Source organism: Ambystoma mexicanum, chromosome 4q, assembly GCF_040938575.1.
Source record: "Ambystoma mexicanum isolate Mex_15411 chromosome 4q, UKY_AmexF1_1, whole genome shotgun sequence".
Taxonomy (NCBI): Eukaryota; Metazoa; Chordata; class Amphibia; order Caudata; family Ambystomatidae; genus Ambystoma; species Ambystoma mexicanum.
This window is the reverse complement of record NC_090928.1, coordinates 536,759,278-536,786,777: the sequence shown is the minus strand read 5'-3', so window position 1 is coordinate 536,786,777 and position 27,500 is coordinate 536,759,278. Positions and strand designations below refer to the sequence as shown.

Genomic DNA, 27,500 nt, shown 5'->3' with positions numbered 1-27,500 from the left:
ATAGCGTATTTCACGTATTTCCGAAGTGCCGTTTTCACGTAGGACATCTACGTGCTTAGGAAGACAATCATGGAGGAATGACTCCTCCTTCCGGGCACGGACCATGCCTGCCTAACCTCCGAAATGTTTTCGGAGACTCCGGAATTTCAAGCATTTCTCCGGGTCTCTTGAATCTCAGGAATTTTGAGATTCTTTCCGATCCGTCATATTCTCCACCTGATTGGCTGCCGCCGGTAGCCAATCAGGTGGAGAATATGACGGGACCCGGCGCGAAATGTTCGTGCCCACTGCCTGCACCGCTATAATAATAGTGCTTTCAATCCATATCATTGGATTGACAGCACTATTATTACGCCGGTGGTGCCACGTTCATTTTGCTTACCATAGCACTGGAAATAATTCATTCAATGCTATGGTAAGCAAAATGAAGTCGGAGCAGCAGCCGAAATAATGCTGCTTTCCAGTGGTGGAAATGGAAAAAATGTGGTGCGGGATCCCACAAGACCCGGGTGGGGGAGGAGTTGGGGAAGAGGGGCGTGGTCTAGAGGGGGCGGGGTTGGTAGTGGCCAGCCGATCAGATAAATACTTAAAAAAAAAAGAAAAAAAAGCACCCACAAAGGCAACATTGCCTTTTACCACAGGGCTTTAAGTGGGACGGGGCGTGCCGGGGCTCAGCCCCAGCAGGCTCCCAAATTTCAATTTGAGGCGGGGCCCTGTGGGGCCCACTGATCTCCCCTGCCAGCCCCGGCCACTACACGAAAAGGATTTTTTTCTGAAGCCTCAAGCTCTCACTCGTGTGCGAAAGCTTCAGGCTCCAGAAAAAAATACCTTTCAGCCATACTGGTGGCGCCGCACCTGCGAGGCATCCCTTTAAGCAGGAGATGCCGTGGGCCGGTGCCACCATTGTGGAGAGAAACGTGAGGCCGCTGAAAGCTGAGGACGTTTTCCTGAAGACTGAAACTCTGTGAGTTTCAGTCTTCAGGAAAACGGCCTCAGCTTCCAGCGGCCTCACCCTTTCAGCCTTAATGGTGACGCTGCCCCTCCCCAGCTGCCGAGGGGAAGCGTCACCATTAAGGCTGAATAGGCAAGGCGCTGTCCCTTGCCAGGCAAGCCTATAGAAAGTAAATGCAGAGATCAGCACCCTCTCCCCCATCGGAGAGGGTGTTGATCAATACAAAAGGATGCCTGGCAGGGGTGCCAGTTGCCCATTGAGCCGGGCTCTTCAGGGGGGCATGGCCTAACGGGCCAGCAGGACGCCTGCAGTTAGGCCAGGCCCCCTTGATGAGCCCTGGCTCATTTTGTTGTGCCAAAAAAAGAAGAAAAAAAAACGCCCGCGAGGGCAGCATTGCCTTTTATGCGGCTCTGGCACTGGTGTGTAAAGCACAATGCTCGCTACATGTACAACTGATTCCTTTCAGTTGTACATGTAGTGAGCATTGTGCATTACACATCAGTGCCAAAGCCGCGGTAAACGGCAATGCTGCCGTCGCGGACGCTTTTTTTTTTCTTTCTTTTTTCCTGCGCGGTTCATGGGCTTGGGCGGCTGACTCTGGCCGGATCCCGAGATCCGGCTACGCATCTGGTGCCGGATCTCGGATCCGCCGAGAGCCGGCCCAATGACCAGCACTGCTGCTTTCAATCCATGTCATTGGATTGAAAGCAGCATTATTTCTGCAGCAGCACCACCTTCATTTTGCTTACTACAGCATTGAATGAATGATTTTCAGTGCTATTTTAAGCAAAATGAAGGCGGCGGCGGCGGCGCTGACGAAATAATGCTGCGTTCAATGCAATGACATGGATTGAAAGCACTATTATTTCGGCGGCGGCGCCGCCTTCATTTTGCTTAAAATAGCACTGAAAATCATTCATCCAATGCTATAGTAAGCACACTGAGGGCGCCGCCGCAGCAATAATAGTGCTTTCAATCCAATGACATGGATTGAAAGCACTATTATTTCGGCGGCGGCACCTTCATTTTGCTTACTATACCATTGAATGATTTATTTTCAATGCTATAGTAAGCAAACTGAAGGCCGCAACAACCAAGTTTACCTTTTTGAACGGTGGGTGGGGCGTGTGGGTGGAGCCGTGTGCGAATAGGCGGAGTTTTGTGTGGCTGTGGCCGGGGCATAAATCTCAGGAATTTTGATTTTCAAATGTAGGCCTGTATGGCAAGACAGGTATTTATTTTTTATTGTTTATTTATAAGGCGATTATACATGTAGGACGTGTTTCAAAGCGCCCGGTATATTTAGGTCTGGTGCGTTTCTTTTTCCTATTTTTATTGCAGAAACAGCATATCTTTGTGTGGCTGGTTGGCAGTGCTTTAAGCGGGTAAGGAAGTGAGGAGGAGGGGGCGCGGCTCGTTTGGGGGCGTGGCTTCCATGGTGGGCGTGGCCTGAAAAGTACACAAACCATAGTAAGGTGCTATGTAAGCATGTAAATATTTGTATGATACCTTACTATGATTTGTGTACTTTTCAAGCCATCTTTTATAAACATAGAAATCTGTAACATATTTCTATGTTTATAAAAGATGGCTTAAAAAGTACACAATTCAAGCCAGCTTTTAAAAAGCTTTGCCAACGCAGATACATCACAGAGCCTGGGGGCTCCAGAGCTCCCAGGTTTGCCGGTCAGTGACCTGGGGAGGGAAAACAAAGGAACCATAATTTCCTCACACGAGGGGTCACAAGAGGAAGTTAGAGTGACTGACAGAAGTGCCTGCCAGCCACAGCATTGCTTACAACTTCCAGTTTCAGCTATGCTGTGGCTGGCTGGCACTTCTGTCAGTCACACAGCTGCCTGACTTTAAAATGGCGGGCACATCTCCCGTCGCAGCTACAGCAGTGGTGGGATAAAGTGACCCGCCATGGCGTGGTGGGACGGGGGGCCCCAGCTCAGCCCCACTTTCTGGACACTGCTGGGGCCTGGCCCTGGCTGCAACGGCCCACTTAGAGCACTGCTGGTAGGTGTTATCCCCATCCCCATCACCCTCTGCCCTCAAACAGACGTGATTTATGGCCACGCTGCGCACACCAAGGGAATTTCAAGGCAGATGTTTTTTGCAAATTCGACTGCCAGCAACTCAGATTTATTGCTTGGTAAGCATACTTGCATGTTTTCCACCTCCAAATGGCAGTGGCGTTTTGCTGTATTCATAGGCTTTCCACACAACTGTACAGCGTATGCGCCATCTTTCTTCACCCTTATCTACGCAACACAGCTTCCACTGTTTGAACACAAATTACCTCACCCAGTTGGAAATTAAGCCCCATGTCGATCCCATTTTTACCACAGCCGCATGTTTGCTTCTTTTTCTGCACAGGCTCACACAGGCTTGGGGGCCTCTGGGGCTGGAGAGCCCTCCTGCGCTGGGGGTGATATATCTGATGCTACCGGAGCAGGTGACAACTGTGGCGGTAGCCCGGGGCTCTGGATGAAGAGCAGCAACGGCAGGAGCGCTACGGCATGAAGTTCCCTGGCCATCATTTCTGTAACTGTACTGCCTTTACGAGGTGAGGTGTTCTGAGTCTCACATTGTAGTGAGATGTGCCTAAATTTACTGCTCAGTGCATTGAGCTGTCCCGGCCAGGCTCTGTCTGTACTACAAGATGTCTTTCTTGCTTTCCCCCGCCCCCCACATTTCTTCTGCTGTTTGTCTGTATAGGACAGAGTTCCTTTATTGCCCTGTGTTTTCTCACTGACTAGGTGACTGCATGTTCATGTCTCATACTATGCTAGTATACAATGAAAATGCAGACTCCTACATAGTCTTGCCAGCAAGGTAACAATTGAGTATTTCGCCTTAAAACAAGCCGTGCATTGCAAGTGCCATCAAGTGTGCTGTTGTGCGGAGACGCTGTTCGTGCCACTTATTGTTGGATTACTACTGCTGACTTCCTCATTCTGCTTTATCTGAACAAGCGTGTATGCGTAAGAGGAAAGTCGCTTACTTTCATCAAAGCGAAACACTCACTATTTTGGACTCCAAGGACCAAAGTAATTAGATAAGTTACTACGATTCTGTGACATTGCTGTGAATAAGCATTGTGGGCTCTTCCCTGTTGATTGAGGGCTGGTCTTGTGGGCTGCTCAATATTATTGTGGGCTGGTCTTGTGGGTTTGCTCGTGCATGAGATTGCCCTATGATTGGAGACAACTACTAATGCAGGTGCCGCATTTACGTGTGACGACTAAGAGCGTCTTATGTTGTTTTTTTTTTTTAGATGCTCTGCGTGTTGTTCCCGCCCACCTCCTACAAGAAGTGTTCTACTTAACCTGCTGTGCACGCGCATTGCAATTGCCATCAAGTGGGCTGTTAGCGTGTAGGGCTGGAGGCTGGTGGCTTGAGGTAATGCTCATTTATAATATTGTGTAAGAAGTACGTCTTAAAGTAATATACTTGCTAATAATTCAAATTAGATCGGAACACACACACCTGCGACCGATGACATTAAAATGGCGTCTGTTTTACGAAGTGGTAAATGTTCTGGTACCCCAGTCCCTGGTGACTTAATTGGTACTGCCAATATCGATGCTCGAGTATGTCCTGGGAAATGTACATACCCAGAATTAAATCTTAGTAATATGATTGATAACAAAGTCATGGAAAATCCTGTAAGTGATGGCATTATGAAGGTTGATCCTTCACTTCCAATTGAGAGTTACGATGCAAACAAAGATGTAATCATAACATCTGTACCACAAGGTGGTGAAGCCAAGCACACGGTGCAAGTACATGCATATAAAGGAAATTAAGGCAACACATACGATATAGATGATGAACTAGTCACAGGCAATTAAACTAATAGTAATTCGCATCAACTGATTGGTGTTACTCTCAGACTTTAGCAGCAGTTAGAGATTCACCCTTGAAGTCTCCCACCTCCTCCGCCTCCTCACCTGTGGACGCTTCGTCGGATGAGCTCTCGGAAGAAATGTCTCTTCTTTCTCGCCAGGAGTTGTTAGACTTTTCTTTGCAGGTTTTAGGATAAGCTCTTCTGGAAGCCACACTGCCTAAAAGCAATAAACCGGCAATAGGGGCTTCCAGTGAGTCCACCCCACTTCAGGGAAAAGCCTTGCTGAAAAACCCTGATGTAGACCTTTTGTTGATGGTATCTTGAATCCCAGGTAAATATGATCTTCTCTCTGTGTTGGTTACTTTTTCGATTGTAAAGACTACAATTCCCAAGATGCACCGGGACAGGAAGCGTGGCTGACAAGGAACTTGGATTCAACAGAGAGGAATCAGAGTCGTCCTAACCAACAGGAAGGGAATCCAGAAGGTAGTGGAGTAGGAGGATGAGGAAGTAAGTATCGGAATAAAGTAGGCGGCACCGAACCCCGGTAACCATAACCGCTACTGGCCCAGGGAAAGCGTTAAAGGATAACGCAGAGAGGCGGCTCAGGAGCAGAACAAAAAGGAGGAAGACAAAGAGGGAAGAACAGAGTAAGAACGGAGGAATGAGTGAAAGCGTGTAGTATACGGAACACTCGAGCAGCGTGTAAACCCGAAGGGAAGCGCAGGGGAAATAACTAAACTTATAAGGACATACCTTGGCGTAAAACAGGGTTGCAATCTAGCTGCCCTATTGTTCAACTTGTACCTCCACGACATCGATGAATTATGGTCGGATTCTAGGGTGTCTGCCGCAAGGTGTGGTCAGCTGAGGCTACATTGGTTAGCCTTTGCTGATGACATAATTTTATTCGACTCCACACCAGTTGGTCTTCAGGTTAAAATTGAACTCTTGGAACAGTTTGCATATGATCACAACCTGAAACCTAATCCAACTAAAACTGCTATGATGGCTTTTGGTACTACGAAGAAATCAAAGAGGTAGAGCTGGAGATTGAATGATATTCTAATAGATCCTACTCAAGAGATGATATATTTGGGCTATACGGTTTCTATGAGGTCATCCAATGTGTTATGGCTTAATAGGGTAAAACAAAAAACAAAACCTTTGTCCAATCAAATGAAGTTTATCTTTACAAAATATTGTAAATTTTCACTCCATCCTCTGTTAATATTTTTTAACTTAAAGGTTGAACCAATAATACTTTATGGTTTTGAGATATGTCTTAATGATTTAGACAAACATCTTGATGTGATTCAGCGTAATTTGATGAAAACTGTGCTCGGACTCTCACTTCCTATTCCGAACTGTATAATCGGGCATGAATTTGGCTTGATTTCACTTTCATATAGCAAAAAATTGAGAGATCTCAATAACTACATGAAAATGTTAGTCTCAACGAAAAATTCTGTCTACCAGGATATTAATGAAATAATTAAGGGTGAAGAGTATGGTTCAATAAGACAATTCCACAACAAAATGTCTAAAGTTTTATTGGACTTGCAACTGAGTGTTGAGGATTTATCACAAAGACCAGTGTTGGTTAAGAAAAAAATGTTTGAGTCCGATTGGTGTAATACTCTTGAATCCATGAAATATTATTCAACATATGTGGAGTATGCATCATTTCCAAAAAAAAGGGATTTAAACGGTACATACATAGCTATGTTTCCATGTAAATATGCTCGATCGCAATACATGCGATTTAGATTAAATCAATATCATACAAGAGAACGGATAAAACATTGGAGGTGTAACCTGGACAATAAATGTGATAGCGCATGCTGTTTCCCAGGGTGTGTTAAACCTAATGAAACACTGAAACATCTTGTACTTGAATGTATTCACTTTAGGTTATCTAGAACAACGCATCTAATGAAATTTGTTAACATTGATTTTGTAGATGCGAGTGACTTTCTATGGAATAGATTGATGGGGGGGCCAACATACACCACTGATCTTTGTGTTAGTCCGTTTTCTGAAAATAATTGAGGATGAATTACTAAAATTCAGCTTAAATTGAGAATTAACTGCAACCATTAGGTCTGGAAATGAAATGTTCTGTGAAGTGTCTTTGTTTCCTTTTTAGTTCTTTAAGTGTTTTAATTTTATCATGACTGTGTATTATTATTGGAAATTTACATTGAAATTTTATATAGGATGTAATTATGTTATGTGATTTTGTAATTGTTTGCTTTTGTAAAGGTTTTTTTTAACCAAATACAAAGAAAAAAAAATAAGCTGTGCTGTAGGCAGAGGACTTCAATCTGTGGGGCGCATGATCCGGGACTGCAAGACAAGCGGAAAATATATATAAATATATTCTTTTCCCTCACTTAACTGTGCCTGGTGAGCCACTGGCCCCCCATGCACATGCTCAGTCAATACCTCTTGATGGGGGCGTGGCCACGAAACTGGAAATGAACACAGCCTGGACGCGTGCTTTCCTGCATTTGGATCGTGCATCCAGGCTGCGTTGTTGCTTTCTGCTGGTGCCGCCAGCGTCTTCTTGCCCGGTAAGGGATGCTGCTTCTCGGCTCACCCCCCCCCACATCATGGTTGGAGGGGGTGAGCCGAGAAGCAAGTGTTTCAGGCCTTTCCCGATCCCTCTGTTCCCCTCTCACTCTGTGAATCCACAAAGGCGGTCATGTGAGGAGAGGAGATGAGCAGCGGGCAGGATCACTGCAATGCGGGTCCCCCTGCACCGCTCTCCCTCTGTGCCCCCTTCATGGGGGCCACGGGGAGAGGAGGTGTGTGGGGACAGAAGCATGCATTGCCGGTGTTGTATGATATCCAGCTCCCCTACGGCAGATTGCTGGGTTCCCGCAATCTACTGTGGCGGCATGGGGGCGTTAGGATATCATACAACACTGGTCCCCCTGCTTTGGCTGCCCCTCTGCCTCGTCACCCCTCTGGTCCATGGGCCGGCTCTGGCCGTCAGGGATCTGGCATTAGATGTCTGGTCGGATCTCCAGATCCGGCCTGCCTCAGCCCTGACCAGGCTTTACCAAGCCCACATCTTCGCCAAGGGAAGCCGGGGACTCAGAGACCTAATCTTCGCTGTGCTCCTTTCCCCAGCCATCACGCGCATTTCCTGGTTCTATTTGTTCATCCCGTTAGTTCTCTGGGCCATAAACATCACTGGGTGGTGAGAGGGGTGCATCACTGTTGAAAGCATGCAATATTCATGCTGGCCACATTATTATTGTTGTTCAAATGTGTATTTTACATGTTCATAGGAAAAAGTCCTTTCCAAACTCAAAAACACTGCAGAAACGTGCATTCACTATTTGTTTTTCTGTTTGTTTTGTTTTTTGTTGGAGCACCACAAATACTCTGTAATTTGTGTGCCCCTTGCTTTGTGTTTTATCACAGGTTATATTTATAAAGATGTTATGTTTGTCAAACTGGTTTATCACAAATAAATGCTTTTGTTGTGCTGACAGTAGTTATTAGGAAATTAAACTGTGGATTCTGAAGGCACACCCCTGAACGCTGACACCAGAGAGAATGCAGCCCCCTAGGGCAGAAAGGCCCAAGTCGATCTTGTAAGGATAACAAGTTTGAAACTCGCAGACAGAGGAGTGCAACAGCAAAGAACTCTGCTGCTAAGAACGTTCTGCCAAAGAGGTATAAGCAGAAACGTTTAAAGGTACACAGCGTCATGATGACGCAACAACATACAGTTAAAACCCGCACGGCTGATTGGATGGACCCTATACATGTGCCACCTTTATCCATAAGGGATGGCAGTTTATTGGTCCCAGTCCAGTCCGTCTGTGTTCCATCACGTGGGTGCTGCAGGGCTCATCTTCTCACGTCGAATGTCAGAAAACAAATTAATTATCCTCCTACTATACTGCTTGTTTTATCGCTCATACTGTGATATATGATAGTCTATTTATATAGTGCCTATATACAATGGGTTTAAAAGCGCTTCAAGGCAAGGGAGGGAACATGCGAAAATACAATGACATTCTTGCAGGCCATGAACAGTAAGGATGTGAAATTAACTATCGTACTCAGCCTGACAACATTTCAGATAGTGCAAGAGCTAAGACATAGATAAGAAAAGGAGGGGGAGAGTGGGAAGGAAATGGAAACAGACAGGCGACAGAGCCGGAGAAAAACAAAAGGTGAGGGAGAGGGGTGCAGAAAGGGAGGGGAGGAACAAAACAGCGACCATCGTACTAGGCCTGACGACATTTCAGATAGTGCTAGGGGGAGGGGAGAGACAGATGAGGTTGCTATCATACTAGGTCCAGGGACAATCCTGATAGAGTAAGTGCATAGAATGGAGAAAGGGAGAGGAAGAGAGAACCGAGAGTAAGCAGTCAAAAAGAGTGGAGAAGCAAGAGGGGAGAGTGAATACAATTGCAGAAGTCGTAGTAACACATAATGTTGCAAGACGGGATAGAAGATGAAGATGGGAAGAGCATGATTCAGGGCCACCATGAGGACAAGATGCAAAAGAAGTCCAGCATGAGCGTTGAGAAAGGGTGACGCACCGTGAATCAATGAAGTCCATAAAAGACAAATCCAGCATTGGCCACAAGATGGTGATGGTGAAACCAGACGGTGATGGTGAAACCAGAATGCACCAGGACAGACTCCTGCAGAAGTGGGCTGGAGGGGAGGGGAGCAGGGTAGAAGAATCAAGCAAAACAGGCAACATCTGTGTGCGAAAAGCGAGGGGGCATAAAGGGACATAACAGGGGGACCAGAGGAGGTGGGGATGGCCCGTGGGGACAGAGGAAGTAAACACATGTTGGTGCATGCTTACCTGTTGTCTGAGCAGGGGGTCGGGCCCTGGGTCCTCCTGGTCCGAATAGGAATTGCCCTTTTCTTCGTCAGCCCTTCGCTTCGGACGCCTGGGCGAGAGATGCCCTTGATATAAGAGTTAAGAGCAGGAAGGAAGAGGCAGGGATAAGAAGGTGGGTGGTTCTTAGGCCAGGTGACCTAGATCCACTTGCACCTGCTCCCCATCTGCAAAGGAAAAGAGGCTGGAGGGCTCCTTAAGTAGGGAAAAAGAGTGGCAACAAGGAAGGCACCAGGTGGGTGGGGCTTGCTAAGTGGGGAAAAAGAGCGGCAACCTGGAAGGCACCAGGTGGGTGGGGCTTAGGCCACGTGACCTAGATCCACTTGCACCTGCTCCCCATCTGCAAAAGAAAACAGGCTGGAGGAAAAAGGGTGGTAAAAAGAGCGGCAACAAGGAAGGTACCAGGTGGGTGGGGCTTAGGCCAGGTGACCTAGATCCACTTGCACCTGCTACCCATCTGCAAAAGAAAAGAGGCTGGAGGGCTCCTTAAGTAGGGGAAAAGGAGCGGCAACCAGGAAGGCACCAGGTGGGTGGGGCTTGCTAAGCGGGGAAAAAGATCGGCAACCTGGAAGGCGCCTGGTGGGCGGGGCTTAGGCCAGGTGACCTAGATCCACTTGCACCTGCTGCCCATCTGCAAAGGAAATGAGGCTGGAGGGTTCCTTAAGTAGGGAAAAAGAGCGGCAACAAGGAAGGCACCAGGTGGGCGGGGCTTAGCCCAGGTGACCTAGATCCATTTGCACCTGCTGCCCATCTGCAAAGGAAATGAGGCTGGAGGGAAAAAGAGCAGCAACCAGGAAGGCACTAGGTGGGCGGGGCTTAGGCCAAGTGACCTAGATTCAATTGCACCTGCTCCCCATCTGCCCTAGGTAGGCCTGTGCAGTTGGCAGGCCTTAAAACGGACACAAAGGAGGTTCTGGGGCACTCCAACCTTCACACACATATTTCACTCACTCCCTCCACGCCATCTGGTTCCAAGTTCTCCACCCTCTTTTTGAAGTATAATGTATCCCTCCCCGCACTTCGCAATACAAATTACATGATTGTCACTTTGCCGATATGCCCTCTCTGTCCTCTTTTGAACATTTCAAGACTTGTTACTTTGGGGTTGGTGGTTAAAGAGCACCTGGTGCCATGGAATTCAGGGGTCTTGGGGTTTAGTCAGTTATATAGGCTATAATTCGTGGTCACCCGGGAGTGAGCCTGCTCATGCTTTGGCCAATGTGAGATAACATACACACCAGGCACTGGTCTCTGATCGCGGCCTTGTAGGGCACATTCCTCTTGGGTGAAAAACACATCTTTGCAACACTTTTAGAACAATGAATAGACATTGTGGTGGTTGGGGGTGTGAGCCATCCTTATGGGAGCCCGGGCATGGCTGGGGATTTCTGTGGTCTCACGAATTTGACAGCCTACCTGTATTTACATCGTGGGCCTTCCCTTCTACCTATGATTACTAATATCTACACAAAGTAGCGATGCCGCTCGCGCCTGTGACTGAAGTAGGGCCCTGTTAAATGGGAAGGTGTCCCTCTCACCACCCCCCCTACCCATCATAGTGCTTCGAATGCATCTCGCCTCACTCTAAAGCGCCTACGGGGTGAGGCGGGGCTGGCCCCTTCCCAACAGTTCATGGGTGCCAACTTTTGATTTTCATTACAGAGGCAGAAATACCCCAACCCATTGCCCAGGCCAACCCCAGGCCAGATTTTATAGCACTTCCTTTTTTTATAAGTAAGTGCAAAAAGTCATTTGATTAACAGTTTTGCATATATAACATTTCAGCAATGGTTTGTCAACCTGCTGAGCTACCCCGGTAGCCATCTACTATAGAGCAAGTCTATGCACCCCTTGATGTACTGAAAATCAATGCATTACCAAAAGTATTTTGGGTGCACCGCTGCCATAGAAGTGATTTAAAGTGGAATTCATGTATATCTTCCTGCTTTGGGTGCCAGACCTTCACCTGCATGGGGCACCATATGTTGCAGAGAACCCAGGGGCCTTCGTGTCTGGCACGGCAGCCTCATCAGAGTCTGCTTCTACTTCAGCGCTGTCACCCAACTGCAGTAAAAGCTAAATGGCTATTACTTGATGTTTCCGAAAGTTAGCTCGATGGATTAAGGACCACTGTGTCGGATTCTATGTAAGATATGTAGATGAATAATTGGAATACCATCAGGCTGGACTTTTCAACTAATAGGGAATAGAAAGGGTAAAATATAACAAGATGATGTTCTCTTTCTCTCGCTCTATAATTTTTTGTCTCTGTGACAGAGTATGAGTCCCGTTTTCAGGTTTGTGCTCTGACTGCTCTGTTCCCTGTGCCAGCTGGGGTGGGCTGGCCTATAGGGCACTTTAGAGATTTCCCAGTAGGACTCTGCACCCTAGGTCCCTTTTGTGTGCGGGGAAGGATGCACGCTGACTGGCAAAGTATAGTGCGCAAATATTGTTATGGTCCATCTGGTACGTCTATAATATTTTTTATTGTACGACCACAAATTGGCTCTATCATCCCATCTAGGACAGCAAAGTCCCCGGCAGCAGTGGCACCATCACAAATCTGGACGTCTGTAGTAGGACTTGCCGAAGGTAATGAAGCTTTTTTTTAGAACAGTGTATTTTGCTGTGGGTAAAGGTGGGGCAATTTTAAAGGTATAGTTAGAAGTCACAATCGGGGAAATTTTTGAGGCTGGTCCTTTCTCATGTCCAGTTTGAGGGGTGCTGAAAGTTCACGTCTCACGTGGGAGTTGCATTTACAGTGCACTTTGTACTCCCAGTTTCCCAGCATTAGGTCCTGCTTACTGGCTGATGCCTAACACCAAAGAGCTGCGTTTAGCCCCTGCTCATCTAATCCTAATTTTAAAGTCTTTGGTAGGCCCATGTATCCTTGACTAAACATTCGTTTTCATTGCAGCAGCATCGCTTCAAGCGTCAGTGTATCAACCTAACCACCTGTGTCCGAGCATGAAAAATCCAGTGAAGCACTTGACCCAGTCACACAGGCAGGTAAGGATTTCTTTTTCCTAAGTACCATTGGTTGAGTAGAAGTGCTGAAGGTTCATATTGGCCCTGTGCAATGTGCATCCAGGTTTGTCTGGGAGCTACGATTTAAGAGGTAGTCTTCTGAGACTTTATTATTATTTTTTTTAATCCAACCAGTATTTCTGACCCGTTTTTGCGAGGGTCTTTATACCCCCTGCCCCCAATCTTTTTTTTAAACATTTTGTAGGCACTTTTAAATTTTGAAAACTTTAAATGGTTTTTATAAACCAACGTCACATACACTTAAGTGGGGTTTACAATGTTTTCACAAACTAAGGGCTCCTTTTTGGATCATTGGTACTAAGCGAAAAGATCTTTTTCACAGTACCAATGGGCTAAAAAGGTTGATTTTTAAAAAAAGACCTTTTTGCATTCTTTTTTGCATTCGAGCTTTAAAATGCTGGAATATCACATAGAACAGTATAGTTTCCTAGTGCACAAAGATGGTAGAAATCAAAAATGAAAAGCAGAAGGAGAAGCGGAAACAGACAAAAGAAATGCAAAAACACAGAAAAATGATGTGTTTTATCTGGACTTTGGGTTCACATGGATCGCAGTTGCTGGAGAAGTTAAGCTGCAGTGTGTTTTGTGGCGCTACATTAGCAAATGACAGCCTGAAGCTAACAAAATTAAGGCGGCATTAGGAAACAAAACATGCCAATTTAGCAAAAAAGCAGGGATTTATTTGTACAGCAGCTGCAAGGCATAACCAAGCAAAAAGGCACTGTTAAAAATGTGCCCTCAGTACTTGCAAATGCTTTGGAAGCTTCTTACAACATTGCGTACTATCTGGGCAAAACCAAGAAGCCTTTTACAGATGCTGAGGAAGTAATTCTGTGAACAATTCTCGCTGCCAACCGGATAATGCTTGGTGACGGTGCAGCAGAGAAATGCAAAAGTATCCCTATGTCTGATACCACAATTATCCGCCACTGTCATGATGCCTACCCCCGGGCATCAGGACCAAGCCCATCAGCTCCGGGAGCAGGCATCCAGATTCTTATTAAAACCCCAACAGCCCTTAGGCGCCAGGCTCATCATAGAAATTAGTCCTGGCGCCATAGGCGCCAGGCTCATAGACTTTACTTACCTGATGCAGACCATGCTGCAAGTGAGTCCAAGCCAACGTGAGGCCTGGATGGGACTATTTTATTACAGGGACTATTTTTTACTTGGGCGTGGTTCTGGGGAACTTCTTACCTGGCACTACTTTGGAGGCTATTTAAACCACGCCCGAACAGCAGCACACGCTTCGCATTATTCTGCATCCAGGAGCGTAACGCTCACCGTGCCTGCAGTCAGCATCCAGTCTTCTGCCACGCCCGCCTCGAATCTGAAGCTCCTAAAACAAAGAGGAAAGAAAAGGACAATGTTAGAAAACAAACTATTTTCGAATTCCTCACCTGATTCCGGATCCATCTTGCCTCCGGACCTGGAAAGAACATCATTTCAGTACGCGCCGCATCTCCAGCTGCAGCGCCGCGCCATATTCACCAGTCCTCGCAGCATCTTTCGATTCGGTGCTGCCTCCATCATTTCTTTGCTGAACTCCGGCACCTGGGGGACAAAAGAAAACAACAAGGTGAGCCGAGAAAACCAACAAATATAACTCTTATCACCATAGACTTACCTGATTTACCACCGGAGGCATTATTCTATAACTCTCCACATCTTCATGTGCCGCACCTGCAAAGAGAGAGAAAACAACACGTTAAACACGTGCAACATTTACCGGACAGCGTAGGGTAATACAGACTCTTACCTGAGCGCCACCAGCTACCACGAGAGCATCTTCTCACGAACTCAGCTGTAAGACAAGGAAGGAAGGGGGTAACAAGAGTGAACATCGGACATATTGAACTCTATGAACTTGATACTTACTGGTCCTCGCCAGGAACCTCAGAGTCAATACTCTCCAGAACTCTCCCACGCCTTCAAACCAGTGAAGTAACTGGCATCAGCGCGCCCCTGCAATTCATGCAGGATGGAGAGCTCATCTTTCAAGAGTATAAGGTGAGATTGCTGAGAGGGCACTTCGGAGGTGATTAGTGGGGAGGACTGTGAGGGGGTGCCATCACTTGAATCCACGGGTGGCTAAATCCATCTCTCCACTTGCAGGAGAATACTTCTACGGGTCAAGCAGACAAGATTAGGAGGGCCAGTCCAGTCAGTCATCTCTGCACTACACATCACGTTGGTGGAGACCGCAGCCGTCCGGGTCTGACCGACGCCCCTGTGGGAGCCAGGTGAGCGTAACAGCCACGTCACTGACCTGTCCTCTGATATTACGCTTGAAACAAAGTCAGTTTGCCCTAGAGTTGGATGAGGCCACTGACCTTTCAAAAGAATCTCAATTGATTGGTTATCTGAGGGTACTGCCATGGAAAATACATTTTGGAGGATTTCTTATTTTGTAAACCAAGTGTGTGTTGGTATTTGCATGGATGGTGCTCTTTCAATGTGTGGTGCTAGAGCTGGGTTAAAAGCGAAAGTGTTGGCAGTAGCTCCACATATATTGTGGACACACTGCACAATACACCGCAAAGCTTTGCTTGTGCGCAATATGGAGAATGAACTCACAGAGGTGCTGACTTCTGTTGTAAAGATTGTACATTTTATTAAGATGCACCCCACAAGAGACTGTCTGTTTGCCACATTATGTGCAGAAATAGGAGCTGAACATGGTGCTTTGTTGTCTCCAGGGAAAAGGGTTTAAATCGCATTTATGAACTCAGGAGCAAAGTGAGACACTTTCTCCTGGGTTTAGACCAGACGAAAGAAGAGCCTCTGTGATTCACGCTGGCTTGTGCTGTTAGCTTGGGGACATCTTTGAAAAGCTTAATTTTCTAAACCTCTCTCTGCAAGGCACAGAAACCACATAATTTGCTATGAACGCAAACATATCAGCATTCAAGAAGAAGCTGGAGCTTTGGAGGAGAAGGGTTGATGTTGGCATTACCGATGCGTTTCCATTATTAGCAGATGCTCTTGAGGAGACTGAGTATGATGTTTCATGTGTTGCTGAACTAATAGGAAACCATCTCAGAACCAGTCTCAAAGTACTTTCCAGAGGACATATGTAACGTCAATTACTGGGTGGTTTAGCCTTTCCTAGCAGACATAGGGGCCCACCTCCCAATACAGTTCCAGGAGGAACTAATGGAGCTTCAAAGTGATGGTTTACTGGAGAGCCAATTCAAAAAATGGTATTTGTGTGGATTTTGGCATAATGTGTCTGTAGAGTTCCCAACTTCATCCAAATGTGCAGTCAATGTACTGTTACTTTTCAGCAGCTCCTACCTTTGCAAGATTGGATTCTCAGCACATGCAGCCCTGGAGACTAAATATTGGTCAAAGCTGGAGGTGGAAGAAAACCTGCGATTGGCTATTGCAAAAATTGAGCCCAATAGTGACAGGCTATCTGCTGAAAGACAGGCCCACCCTTAACACTAGTTCTCCAGTATGCCGCTGTCCAACTTGCAAGTGACTGCATTGATAGTAATCTCAAAGTTTGTTGCAATTAAGAAACAAATTGTTACATCAGTTGCATGTCAAACGTTAGTAGGACAGCAATATTGGCTATTTTCTTTTGTGGGAAATAAATACCCAACACGTCTTTTAGTCAAGTCCTCTGTATAATAGCAAACAATTCTGAATGCTGAGTTTGCAAATATTTGTCCACAAATCTAATTTGAGTTCTCCAAACAATTAATTTGAAATAATTTAGTGTTTGGCACCCACACCTCCATTTGGGGCACCATTTTACACCAGCGCGGAATAACCATTTTGTAGTCGATGTCTACAGGGGTGCCCAAGCCAGGTCCATTTTTCTTAGGGTGTGGCTTCGGGGCAAAAACGTTTGAAGACCACTGCTTTAGGGTGACTATCTTGTTATAAAGAACATTTAGTTTTTTTAAAGGGGTGAAAAACCTAATTGCTATCTTGCTGGCACTGTCATATGTTAACACATATTTTGATTGTTAGTTTGGAAGAGCACTTAGACCCTCCTCGGTCCCTAGGGGACGGTGCACGTGCAGGCTCGAACGGCGGAAGCTTAATGTACTAAACAAACCGTAAAAAGGGGCAATGACCCGCAAATCGCACTTCTCCTAATTAGTGATATGTATTAATGTTATTCAATTCAACAATTATATATAGAAAGCTATCAAAAGTCCATGTATGGGTATGTTTGTCTGTTTATTTGTTTATTTATTTATATGGCGCACCGGACCAGAAGGTATGAGGGCGCAAGCAATACAAGAATATTCTCAACTTAGTTTCAATACTGTACATTATTTACATTATTATACATAGTGAGTAGATGCAGTTACAGTGAGTAGAAACAGTTACAAGGATACAAAGTGACATTGCGACATAGTTACAAGTTGATCAAGTGTGTGGTAGTTGTGGGGTGTCATTATTGGCTGTCATTATTGGTCTTTGTTCTTAAGCCACTGGAGGTAGTTACGCCTAAATTGGTGGTAGGTTTGAGGTGCTCTGACGGAGGGTGGTAGTGTGTTCCAGTGTTGGGCTGCTTTTACCTGGAAGCTGTTGCCGCCCATTTTCGTGCGCTTGAATCTGGGAACAGCAAGCAGGTTAGTGTTACTATTTCTGGTGTGTCTGTTGGGCGTGTATCTGGTTATTCTGTCTGAGAGATAACGGGGAGCTGCGTTGTTAAGGCATTTGTGGGTGAGGGAGGCTACCTTAAGCAGAAGTTTGTCCGAGGTAGTGAGCCAGTTGTGGGTTCTCCTAGTATTCGAGATGTGTTCTCTTTTAGGGAAGCTAAGCGCTGCTCTAAGGGCATTGTTCTGTAGGATCTGGATTTTATTGGTGATCTGTTTGTTGGCGCCTACATAGAGGGAGTTACAATAGTCCAGTTTAGATAGTATGAGAGCTCTGGCTAGAGTAATGCAACTTTGGGTGGAGAGGAAGGGTTTGGCAGAGCGTATAAGCTTGCATGTGTAGGCTGTAGTGGATGCCATGGAGCTGACCTTTTTATGGAAGGAGAGGGTGGAATCGAGATAGATGCCAAGGGTTTTTACTTCCTTAGCTACCTTTATAGGGTTGCCGTCAATGGTGAAGCTGGAGTAGTTGAGGTCCAGTTTGTTTGTATTTGTTTGGATCCTATCTACATTATAAGTAGCAGAAGATAGCCTTGAGAACGACGCCTTTGTCGAAACACGTGTCGGCTGATACAGAGTGTCAATAAATCATACCAATACATGGACTTTTGATCACTTTCTATATATAATTGTTGAATTGAATAACATTAATACATATCACTAATTAGGAGAAGCGCAATTTGCGGCTCATTGCCCCTTTTTACTGTCTTACCTTTACTCTGTAGGAGTAGGCATGCACAGTATTGATAAGAAAAACACAGGTTTGGCAGAAAAAGTCACAAAACCACAGCGCTTGTATGAATAAATATTAAGAGTGCACATAGGCTGGAGGTGCCTGAGAGGTGTGGGAGTACTGCCAAGTACAACCCACTGTTGTGGAAACAATTAGAGCACAGGCAATTCTCAGTCGCACTGCGCCCAAGAGTGCAATATAGGCATGTGTTGCAAGTAATTGAAGAGAGATGTGGTTATAAGTCTGATGGATTTATTTGCAAAGTAGCCTGACATGTGTTTCGAGTCTAAACCGACTCTTCATCCGAGGCTAAACATAATACACAACAAAACCATAGACAATTATGCACCAATAAACAAATAATGTTGGTATAAAAACCATGCATTGTGTAAATTCAAAAACAAGGCAGGAGGCATAAAACACAGAGGCAAACAAAAGGTACAGGTAGATAATTTTGTCATATGGCATAATAAAAAAAGGGTCACAACATAAAAGAAAAGAAGGATTGAAGGGTCACATTATATCAAAGGTCATGATAAAAATAAGGGAAACCACAGCATCAGTGGTAGGTAATAAAAAAGACACAGTACCACATATTGGATGATGTTGAAATGAATGGAGAATCCATGGTGCCGGGATGCAAGAAATACACAGGAAGCAAGGCAAACAAAAAGGTACAAAAAATTAACATCCATCCACGGGAGTCACTGTAACAGCGCATTCAAAGAGGCAAGGTTGACCAAAAAGCCCAATAATGGGTACTTCTTATGTAAGTTAAATCACAAGCAGAGATATATACCTGAATTATTTCCAAAAAGGTGCCAATTACAACAGTACCTGTAAATGGGAGATGGGACCTAAGATAAATTGAATGAAGGACAGTGCCAGAAAACTCTCTGAAATCGTAAAGAAAAGAGACATTATGAAAGGATGTAACCAAATTGAGTGAAAAGATGTGATATAGACTAAAAAGCAATTTAAAAAGGAAAATTTTACCTCACGGCTTCGCAATTGTGGTAATTTCTGTAGGAAACACAACATTTCTAAGCGTCAGAAATTGCAAAAGCAATTGTAACGTACCAACTAAGTTATGTAATGACAATGTGATTAAGAAGCAAACACACCAAGCAATACGCGATCGAAATCCAGAGAGTAATTGACTGCTACTAGAGAGAATCAAGTATTGCTGAATTAAGACATGCAAGTGCACTAATTGCAAGTGTCAGTGGGGCCATGAAAAACCTTTTTACCAGCACAGCAGGAAAAGCCAAATTGATGTGAAAGGAAGCAGCCCGGGCTGCAAAGATAGAAACAGGACTAAAATAGAAAGCTGCAGCTAAGCAGGGAACGGCTGAGGGATTCAAACATGGCCATGTTGCATTGAAAATAAATCCGCCATATAGGACTTGCTGAATTCAATGGAAACAATACTAGCAAAACTAACCCCGACTTCATAAACAGATTGATTGCATGTCAAGGAGGCAATTAAAACATATTGGATTTCCAATTAGAAAAAATAAGTATATCCGGAGGAAAAAAAAAACAAAAAAAACAACCAGGTTACAAAAAGAAATTGAAAGGGAGCCATATTGCGCTAAGCCGTGTGCGCCTGGTGCTATTGTGTGAATCATTCCTACGAGTGAACTGAATGCAATTCAGTGCGGTCGCTAGCCCATTACAAGTGGTAGTAAGAACCCTGAATTTGAGTAATATATTTACAATTGGTGTCTGTGAGGGCGCTGCTGGTGAGTCATAAACAATAGGAGAACCTGATACAATCAGTTGTGGAGAAACAAATTAACACACTCATGATTACATATAAACAACAAAATAAACATATATAAGAAAACTTGTGGATTGAAATATTTTGGTAGCACCATCCGACCCTTAAAGATTTGTATCAGAGAACATCTCGCCACAATTGGCAGTCAGGAATCCTAATATCCACCATCCAATCATTGGCAAAAATTGCACCAATTAGATAGTAAGGATGACATCTGATTTGTGGGTCTATGTAAAGTGTCATTGTCGCCTAGAGGGGGCAATTTAACGCTGAAGTTACGTCAATTGGAAGCGAAACTTATCTGCAAATATCGCACTGTGTTTAATGGGTTAAACTCTGATCATGAATTTGCAACCTTCTTGTGAACATTAATTTGTCTATTGTTCATGCTTTTATTTAGGTTTCATAATTCCCATTTTTCTGTGGACATGTGTGTACCTAATTCATTTCCTGTTGTTCTTACAGGCTTTGTGACATAGTGACACAAGTTTTCTTATATATGTTTATTTTGTTGTTTATATGTAATCATGAGTGTGTTAATTCGTTTCTCCACAACTGATTGTATCAGGTTCTCCTATTGTTTATGACTCACCAGCAGCGCACTCACAGACAGAAATTGTAAACATATTACTCAAATTCAAGGTTCTTACTACCGCTTGCAATCGGCTAGCGACCGCATTGAATTGCATTCAGTTCACTCGTGGGAATGATTCACACAATAGCAACAGGCGCACGCGGCTTAGCGCGATATGGCTCCCTTTCAATTTCGTTTTTTTAAAACATTTTTTAACTTGTTTATTTATTAACAGCACACAGAAGCAAGCATGATAAACTTGCATTTGTTACAGACAACAAATGACATTTGAAATGCCCCCCGCCCCCTAACCCCTACGCCTGCAGAAGGCATTGTTCCCGGGCCTCATTCCGTTCCGCCAGGTGGCGAGCTGTCCCCCATAGAATGGAGAGCGTTCGCGATCAGGCGCGGCTTAAAAGTTAGCGCCGGATATTTCTGGTCATATTCTAGGACCGGGCCCCAGACGTCCAAGAAACGATAGAGTCTGTCCGCCTTAGCTGCCGTGACCTTTTCAGCTATCAGGATGTCCCAGAGTTTGATCCACCACAGGGGCATGAGGGGGCCTTCCGCAGTTTTCCAGGTGTGGGCAATCGTGATTTTGGCGGCCAGCAAGAGTTGAGTGGACAGCGTGGCCCTCCTCCCCGTTCTCAGGTAAGCGTCCGGGTGCGGGATCCCAAGGAGGACCTGTTCGGGAGTTAGCGGAATGGTCACTTGGGTAATGTCTTTTATAGTGGCGAGGCATTGGGTCCAAAACTCCTTTACTTTAGGGCAGGTCCACCACATATGGAAGTAGGATCCCAAGTGGCCGCATAAACGCCAGCAATGGGGGTCCAGGGCTTGTTGGAAGTGGTGAAGACGTAAGGGGGGGTAGTACCATCGCAAAAGCAGTTTGTGGGCGCATTCCCGGTTGGTGATGCAGCGGGATGCCGTGCGCGTCCTGGTCCAGATATCCACCCAGGATTGGTCCTCTAAAGCGTGACCCAGGTCCCTCTCCCACAGGGACATGTAGGAGGGTTTAGAGAGGAGGGGGTCGTCCAGCAGTAGCTTGTAGAGGGCGGAAATCTTCCCTCGGGCAGTCAGGTCAGCCGCTGTGATTTCCAAGGGAGTAAGAGGCCGAGTTGCTGCCATCCGGGTCTGGGGGTTGGAGCACCAGTGTCTTAGTTGGGCATAGGAGAATCTGTCCGACTCTGCTAGCTGAAAGGAGGATTTACATTGTTCGAAGTCAAGGGGGGAGTCTCCTGTGAAGAGCTGTCCCAGCGTTTCAAGGCCTCCTGCAACCCAGTTTCTGAAGTTCGCTGGACGGGCTCCCGCGGAGAAGGCCGGGTTGTGGAAGATCGGGGAGAGCGCGCTCAGGTCGCTTGGGATCCCTCTGTATCTGCGGGCCCACTCCCATGCCTTTAACAAGTTTTTCGTGGCCATCAGCACATCTGGCCAACTCCGACGCAAAGCGTTAGGGAGGAACGGGAGGAAGCGAAGAGGCAGGGGTAGGCGTGATTGTTCAATGTCCACCCACTTTGGGCGACCTGAGGCCTGTCCCCATGTCTGGAGATGGGCCAGCAGCGCTGCGATATGATACTTGCGGAGGTCCGGGACCCCCAGCCCTTCCAGTCTAGCGCTGGCCATCATTGTTTTCCGAGGAATCCTCGCTTTCTTGCCCTTCCTTATAAAGTCAATCAATTTCCGTTGAAGCTTCATGATGGGGGGAAGGGAGATTCAGACGGTAAGGGAAGCACAGGCATATAGGAAGCGGGGAAGGAGGTTCATTTTGCAAGTTGTTATACGGCCCAGCAGGGAGATTTCCTGCGACCGCCAGCGCGTGAGGTCCTTCTCCAATTCCTCGAAGAGCGGGGGGAAGTTGGCCTGGTAGACTTTTGTTGGTTGTGCTGGGATCTGGACCCCCAGGTATGGGATTGCTTGGGTGCTCCATTGGAACGGCTTTGCTTCTCCAGGGCGATCCTTTTGTCCAGGCTCAGGCCCACACCGAGGGCTATTGATTTTGAGAAGTTGATGGCGAATCCCGCTACCTCGTCGAAGCCACGGAGCTCCCCCAGAGCTGCCCTCAGGGAGGATTGGATGTTTGTGACGGTTAGCAAGACGTCATCCGCGTAGAGGGCGATCTTGTGCTGGGTGGCGCCTATCTTCGGGCCGCTTATCAGTTGGTTTGTCCGCACCCGTTGGGCCAACGGTTCCATGACCAGGGCGAAAAGCAGGGGGGACAGGGGCCATCCCTGCCTCGTTCCGCAGGTAGGAAGGATAGGGTCCGACAGGCGGCCGTTAACCCTGACCCTGGTTTTGGGAGCTTGATAATTTGCCAGGACCATTTTCCTGAAGATTGGGCCAAAGCTGAAGGCTTCGAGGGTCAGGGTAAGAAATGACCAGTCTACCTTGTCGAAGGCCTTGGTCGCGTCCAGGGCCAGTAAGGCCAGCTGCTGCGAATTTCTTGTGGTCACCTCTATGAGGTTCAGAGCTCTGCGAATGTTATCTTTCGTGGACCGGTAGTTGATGAAGCCGGTTTGGTCCGGGTCTATGATGTTCGGTAGGACCGGAGCCAGGCGGTTAGCCAAGATCTTTGAATAAATATTAGCGTCCAAATTGAGCAGGGAAATTGGTCTGTACAAGCTGTTCTCAAAGGGATCCTTTCCGGGCTTTAAAGCAAGAATGGTAATGGATTCCTGCATGGACGGAGTGATCATTCCAGTAGTCGCAAATTAATTGAAGAGGCGAGCCAAGGGAGCCACCAATTGGGGACGAAAGAGTTTATAAAACCGGGTGGTGAAGCCGTCCGGGCCGGGGGCCCTGGGTTTCAAACTCTTTATAGCCTCTTCCACCTCCTCCTCCGTGATAGGTGTTTCCAGCTCCTGGCCAACCTCCGGGGTCAGGCGTGGAAGGGCCGCCTTACGGATGTATGCACACTGCGCTTCCAAGTCTCTCGGGACCGCTGTCATAGTCTCGGATTGATGGGCCGCGGCTAGCCGGATTTTCTCTTGGTCTGCATAGTGCACCGACCCCTGTGGGTCGCGAAGGCCCAGGATGGATTTCCGAGTCTTCTCCATAGCTAGCTTGCTGACCAGGAGCTTGTTGGCTTTGTTATTGTGGACATAGTACCATTGTTTGGTCCTAGCGAGCAGGTTCACAGTGGTGTCGGCGTGGAGAGCCTCCAGCCTCTTCCTCGCCATTTGCAAGGCTTTGTAGGATTTCGGGGACCAGCCCTTCTGCTTGTGGACCGCTTCGGCTGCACAAACCTCGGCCTCCAGGGCGTCTCGGGTCGCCTTCTTCTGTTTGTGAAACGCGGCGCCTTGGGCGATCAGTTCCCCTCTGAGCACCGCCTTCATGGCGTCCCAGGTGTTGGCGGGGGACGTGTCCTCGTTACGGTTCTCCGTAAAGAAGTTTTTGATTGTCCTGGCGATCGCATCTCTCACCGTCATGTCACCCAGGATAGGGTCATACAAGGTCCATTGGCGACGTGGAGGGGGATCCGGGTCGTGGACTCGGAGGGAGAGCGAGACTGGGGCATGGTCCGAGAGGATCCGGGGGCCGATCGTGACGTCATCCGTGAAGGTCAGGAACCGGGGTGAGGCCAACAGGAAATCGATTCTGGAGAAAGTGCGATGTACATATGAGTAAAAGGTGAAGTCCTTCTCCTCCGGGTATAACACTCTCTAGGTGTCGACGACATCAAGCGTGCGGAACAAGTGGAGCAGGGCCAGGGCTAGCTTCTGGTCCCTGGAGGTGGGGGTGTGAGATCTGTCTTTAAGGGAATCTGGGGCCCCATTGAAATCGCCCCCGATGACAAGTTGTCCCTCCGTGAACAGGAGGAGGATCTCTTCCAGGTCCTGGTAAAATCCTTCTTGGAACTCATTTGGGGCGTATGCTGAAACGAGAGTGTAGAGTTGGCCCATAATGATGCATTTGACAGCCACAAAGCGACCCTCTCGGCAGCGCAGGACGTCGAGGACCTGGGGGTTGAAGCCCGCAGCCAGAAGGATAGCGGTGCCACCCTTTTTGGTGCCATTGGACGCTAAGAATTGCGTAGGGAAGAGTCTGCTTCGGAGGCGGGAAAAGTCAGCTGGAATTAAGTGTGTTTCCTGAAGGAAAGCGATTGAGGTTCCGTCGGATTGCAGCCTGTGTAGGATGGATTTCCTCTTCGGGGGGGAGTTCAGGCCCCTAACATTCAGAGTGGTGAGTTTCAATTTCTTGTGGTTGGGGGGGTGGCTGTCCGAGGACCTTTGCCGCGGCTGGGGGGGATTGGGAGGGGTCTACGTTAGCCATAGCTGCGATGTGTCATCAGAGTTAGGGCTCCTGTGGCTGATGGTTTTAACAATAGTCTCCAACGGGAGATCCAAACTTCCAACGTCGGCCTCCAACGGGAGGACCTAACTGTGGCCGGGGGGCCGATTGATAACTGTCGGTGGGTGCCCCGGACATCCCAGGCCGGCAACGGGCGACCTGGGTGACATGGTTGAAGCTTTCTCCAAGGGTAATACGATGACATCCACCTTGGAGGAGGGTATAGGCCGCATGGGGTCCGCGGCGGGGTTAAGAGAATATCGCTAGTCTCGGTGCCGCTTGATCCTTAAGGGAAGTGTGGGCCATCATCTGGGTTTGTGAGATCTCTGCACTCGTGACCAGGGGGTCCGTTTCTGCTTGGGGGAGCCAGGCTCCAGGGCCGGGTCCGATCGAGGTGGGAGGGAGTGCCCTGCGTTCTCGGGAGAGCCCGGTCGTAGAATGGAAGTCGCATCCTCGAGGTGACTGATGGTGCGAGGAGTGCCTTTATATGAAAATTGTAGCGCCGTAGGAAACAGCCATCTGTAACGCACCTGCTGGTCTCGGAGAAAAAGGGTGAGAGGACGGAGCATTCTGCGTTTTTGGAGGGTTAGGGGCGATAGGTCTTGGAAGATTTGAAGTGGGGATCCCTGGAAGGAGAGCTCGTCCTTTGTGCGGCCTATCGCAGCGATAGCCTCCTTAGTGGTGAAGAAGTGGACTCTCGTGATGACATCTGGGGGAAAGTCTGTGTCAGTTCCCCGCCGGGGGCGCATACAGTGGGTGCGGTCAAGTAGGAGTTGCATTTCATCCAAGTCCGGCAGTAAAGATTGAAAGAAGGTGCTGACATATTCAGGAAGTTCCTTGTCTGGGATTGATGAGGGGACCCCTCGGATCCGTAAGTTATTGCGCCGAGAGCGGTTTTCCATATCCTCTTGCTTAAATTCGAGGATTTCGGTTTTATCCATTAATGCTTGGATATTACGTTGCATCTCCTTCATCGAGTTAGAATGGTCTACTGCCAGTTCCTCAACCTCCACGATTCGGTGTTCCACGTTGTCAATCCGCTGTTCGGTTTGTTCCAACTTGGCTGTGAGTTCCGTCATGCAGTTGCGGAATTCCGCTTTAATGTCAGACATAAAGACCTGGAGGTCTTCCTTGGTGGCCAGCGTGCCCTTCACGTCGGAGGCCCTCTGGGGAGTTAGATTCGGGGGGTCAGTTTTCTTCCCCTTCTCCGGGGCCTGCAGCATGGTGGCAATGTCGGTGCCCCTCAATGATTTCACCACCTTCGTCATGGCTTAAGAGGGGGGGGGAGAATATGCTCGCTGCCAGGGGCCACAGGAGCCAAAGGTGGCGATAGGAATGGAGTGGGCCGGGACGCCCCAGGAGATTTCTCAGGGAGAAAAGGCAGGAGTGCCTTCACGGGATAGTAATTGTGTCGTAATGAGAAGCCACACAAGGTGAGAGGCCCGGATCCAAAGCAATGGGGTGGAGGTGGTTCCGCTCCGCCGGTGCGTGGTGACGGTGGGCAGGGGCGCCCCAGGAAGCTGCAGGAGCACCAGAACCACCGCAGTGGAAGCGGACCACGATCAGTAGGAGGTGGGGGGACGAGATCCGGTAAGCCTCAGGGATGGCGGCGGGCCTCCGGGCAAGCCCGCGGGGGAAGCCAGTCGTGGATGCAAGTGGGGAGGCTCAGGGGCCACCTCACTCAATGGGGACAGAGGTGCTCACCAGGAGAGTGGCGCGTCGTCGGTTCCTCAGGGTGCCAGCTGCTGGGCGGCAGGTCGTCGGAGCTTGGAATGCTTAGTGGGGCCAGCGGCGCCCGCCTGGAAAGTAGAGCGCCGACCGCGCTGGAGGTGGTGGCTGCAGGCACCACTGGCTTAGGGTCCGCCGGAGCTCATCTTGCGGGGGAGGCCCAGCGTCACCAGGCCCAGGCGAGGGGGGAGGATGCAGCGCTGCAGCTCTCGGCGTTGGAATGGTGGTTGCCGGACCCGGCCGTCTCAATCGAAGACCCTGTGAAGATGAGGGGGAGGGATGGGGGAGGCGGCAGGTACTACGAGAGTGCTGTTACATGTTGGAGCCACACTGCCCCTCCCCGCATCAGGCAGAAGAGCGCCAGCGGGCCGCGGCGGCGAAGGGCCCTAGTCGCGGCCGCCATCTTGAATCACGGTGGGGAACACCGTGGAGAAGTTCCAACGCCGCGTTTTCAGCCACTCTGCCGCATTAAGGGCCAGGAATGTAGCCACGGGCGCATGAGTCGTTCCGCTTCAGATCCCTGCCAGGAGGCCGTTACAGCATAGCAGGAACCGGCCAAAGATCAGTCAGAGCCGTGGACCCCAACGGAGGCCATCAATGGAGCAGCCTCATCCGCGGCGCTCCAGGCCACGCCCCCCTCAATTTCGTTTTTGTAACATGGTTGTTATTTATTTTTAATTTTTTTCACCGGATATACTTATTTTTTCTAATTGGAAATCCAATATGTTTTAATTGCCTCCTTGACACGCAATCAATCTGTTTATGAAGTCGGGGTTAGTTTTCCTAATATTGTTTCCATTGAATTCAGCAAGTCCAATATGGCGAATTTATTTTAAATGCAACATGGCCATGTTTGAATCCCTCAGCCTTCACTGCTTAGCTGCAGCTTTCTATTTTAGTCCTGTTTTTATCTTCACAGCCCGGGTTGCTTCCTTTCACATCAATTTGGCTTTTCCTGCTGTGCCGGTAAGACGGTTTTTCATGGCCCCACTGACACTTGCAATTAGTGCACTTGCATGTCTTAATTCAGCAATACTTGATTCT

General features: G+C 47.8%; 1 long non-coding RNA gene across 8 annotated transcripts in view; it reads left to right on the top strand.

Moving 5' to 3' along the window:
* The first annotated feature begins 2,489 nt into the window (after positions 1 to 2,489).
* Positions 2,490 to 27,500, top strand: part of LOC138467827 (uncharacterized) — a 217,354-nt gene continuing 192,343 nt past the window's right edge. For 2 of the 8 annotated variants that reach the window (XR_011268156.1, XR_011268150.1), the window contains exons 1-5: positions 2,778 to 2,971; positions 3,332 to 3,521; positions 4,233 to 4,357; positions 12,209 to 12,276; positions 12,602 to 12,693. This is a non-coding gene — a long non-coding RNA (uncharacterized lncRNA). The other 6 variants (XR_011268153.1, XR_011268154.1, XR_011268149.1 and 3 more) reach the window with 6 other exon arrangements.